This window comes from Nicotiana attenuata, chromosome 10 (genome assembly GCF_001879085.1).
Source record: "Nicotiana attenuata strain UT chromosome 10, NIATTr2, whole genome shotgun sequence".
NCBI lineage: Eukaryota > Viridiplantae > Streptophyta > Magnoliopsida > Solanales > Solanaceae > Nicotiana > Nicotiana attenuata.
The window spans coordinates 36,233,393-36,236,992 of record NC_031998.1 but is presented as its reverse complement, the minus strand read 5'-3'; positions in this window follow the sequence as shown (position 1 = coordinate 36,236,992).

Sequence of the window (3,600 nt, the reverse complement as noted above, 5' to 3'; positions counted from 1 at the left end):
CAATCCCCACCCCCACCCCCCCCCCACCCACACACACACCGTTTTTTTTTTTTCACATAACCAGAATGGTGGAGGTACAAGGGGTGATATTACATGAACGATACTCGGGTATTTGCTAGCAGTTTCTGGGACTGTTTTATTTTTCTATATTCATTGTACTGTTGTTGGAAGTTAGTGTGGCGATGTTCTGGCTTTGTCTCACGCCCGAAATTTTCTTAAAGTTTTGCTAGTGGCTATGTATAGATGCATTGCTCAATCTAACAGTGCTGTTGATGTATTACTTGATACATTAAGGGAACTATGCTTTACAACATTGTATCATACCTTAAGTAGGAGTAACTGACGTGCAGGAGTTGTTTTCATTTTTTATATGCTGGTGCACTTTTTGGTCTGTGAATATAAAGTTTACCTGGTAATTGACTTGTCAAAAACCAATACAAGTATGTTTGACTATCAATATTAATAATAATGACATTATTTATTAAAAGTAATTACTTTCACTAAGTAATAGTTTGTTATTAACTAGTATAATCTTTCTTGCTCAACAGCAAACAATGATTTAGCTTAATAGAACTTGTTAGAATACTGCACTAGTCAGTTGTTCAGTTATATCAAGTTTCCAAAGAGGATTATGGGTGTGTTTGGTACAACGGAAAATATTTTTTCCATTTTCCACTATCAGGTTGCACAAAATAGTTTGGAAAATGTTTTCCTTGATATCACATTTTTCTGAAATTGGAGGAAAATGACTTCCGTAGAAAAAGTTAAGGAAACATTTTCCAAAAACTCTACCTACCCTCACATCTAACCCCAACCCCCTCCAACTTCAATTTTTTGTTGTTCTCGTTTTTCTGCGCCACCCACCCCAACCCCGTCCACCCCTACCCCCCCCCCCCCCCCCCCCCCCCCCCCCCCTCCCCCCCCCCCACCCCCCCCCCCCCCCCCGAAAAAAATATTTTTTTTACTTTTTTTTGTATTTTTAATTTTCTGTTTTTTCGTTTTTCTGAACCACCCACAGCCTCAACCCACCCACCAGCCGCCCCTACCCCTCGGCAAAATATAATATATATATAATATATATATATATATATATATATTTAGTTCTGGGTTTTTCATTTTTCAGTTTAGAGGTTCGAAATTTTACGAGTTCCAAAGTTACGAGTTTGGAGGTTTATGTGTTTGGAAGTTTGCGGGTTCGAAAGTTTAGCGGTTTAGAAGTTTATGAAATTTGTGGGTTCGGAAGGTTGTTGGTTCGAAAGTTTATGGCTTCATGTTTATTGTATCTAAATTATTTATGAATACTCTTGAGAAGTTATTTTCCTTAATTTGCGTACTAAACACCGGACATTAAGATTACTACTTGTTTTCCAAGAAAATATTTTCTTGGAAAATATTTTCCACGAAAAACTTTTCCGTTATACCAAACACACCCTAAGTGCTTGATCACGCCCAACTATGCCTTATAAAAAAGACTAAGCGGTCGCTGCAAATATAATCCGGTTCAAGTCCGGAGTCGAATCCCACAGGGAACTAACCTATTTACTACAACTTTTAACACTGCTAATGATAAGCTCAAACAATTCCCGGATGCAAGATTTTTTAATGGATAATGAGTAGAATTTAGTTAACTAAGGAAAAATAACAATAAAACTAGCAATAATCAAGAATAGAGTTGAATTCAATGGTAAAATGGTCTAGGGTTATTGATTTTCCCTATTGTCGGATTAATTCCTGACACGTTAGCTATAATCTCGCCGTAACACTCTGTAAGGAATATGAGTTTATCTCTCATCAATTACGATAATTTACTAGAAGCATTCTCTCGAACTACTCTAGTTAACAATTTATGCAACTCAGAATTATCCCACCAAAGCTTCGTTATTTCTAACCCCGCTTTTAAATTCAAGTAATTAATCTCTTAACTTACCCGAAAGTGGTGTTGTTCAACAACAATCTAACCAAGTGTTCTTTCTCAAGCAACACGAGATAACTAGACACGATTAATCAAGGGCCCTTTCACTTAATCACAAGTCAACACGTAGTTGAACAATCATAGAGTAAAAACGGCTCAATTATATCAAAACAGAGTCAAGACTTCATCCAACAATTGGTTCCATCAACCCTAGATGACGGGTTTAGCTATTCATGCTAATAGATAAGAATTCACTATATAAAGTCATAATCAACAACGGAATTAAAAAGAAGATAAACACTATAAGGAAATTCTCTGTCTTTCTTCCGTGTTCTTGCCTTCAAAATCTCTCTAAAAATAGATATCCCTCTCTTTTGGACGAATTAGGCTTCATATGGGTTTAGGTTAGTCGCCCTAGAAATTACATAATTGACCCTGGGTTATTGGCTTCCGTCAGCTCGTCCGCGGCCGCGGATCTGACCGCGGATTTCACCAACATTCTGCCTCAGTGTGCGGCCCAGTGTGCGGTCAATCCGCGGCCGCGCACCTGGAGCGGACTTCCCCAATTGCTTTGCTTTCTCCTTTTCGACCGTGCTAACCTCCGATCGGCCTTCTACGCTCCATATTGACTCCAAAATACTCTTTAGCTTCCTCATAACTCGGAGTGGCTCCTGCAAAACATAAAACTCTTAATTAGAGCATTTTGTTATCTTTTAACATTCAAACATTGATAAAGTGCGGCCAAATTAGAGTGTAAATAGTATCTAAATTGCATAATTATAGTCTACTATCAGTGCCCCAAGTTGATGTTATTTTTAGCACGCGTGCCTCCGTCCCAAAAAAAATATGTATATTCCGGACATTTGTCGTGAGTGCTACTAGAAAAAATTGTTATCCAACCGATGGATTTCCCAGTTTTTGGATTTTCATTTCTTCATGTAAAAATAGTTCGATCAAAGGCCTCATCTCTGTACCCTTTCGTAGAGGAGGGGACTTCAAGCGTACAAAATATTAAGAAAGATTGGATGTTCCTTAATCGCTAGTCACGCACGGAGCTCGCCGCTTAAGCGTTAATTAATGTGCTTCTATTCAGCAAATAGACTTTGACTGAGATAAACCAGAATCAGAAGGAGCTCTGGTCAACAACAAAGTTTTGGGTGGAATGTTAAGACTCTTTCACATGGTATCAAAGTCAAATTTAGTGAGCTCGTTTGCACACATATTTTCTCTCTTTTAACTCAACCCAGGGAGCTTCTCTAGGGACTAGGATTCCCTCTCTATATCTCAATTCAGTATGTGATTAACATTACTCCAGAGTCTCCAGGCAGATTCATTAGTCTGTTGGGCCTAATCTTTCTCCTTTTATTCCAGGTGAGCTCCTGTTTTTACTTCAAAAAATAATAAATTCAAATCCATGCATGCATAAATCGTAGAGTTGGATTACATGTGCAGAAGGATATTAGAATATTACAATTGTACTTTATCGGCGTTTAAAAAAGTTCAAAGGGTTTTAAATGATTCTTACTACTCGAAAGTTTTGGTTAGATACTCAAATAATCTGAACCATGCATGTTCGAGCCAACTAATTTGAGAAGGATGCGTAAAGTTTGATGCAAAAGGTCTTGTGTATACTGTCATTTTTACTTTGACTGACTTGTTGAGAATTGAACTTAGAGTTTCACAGGTTA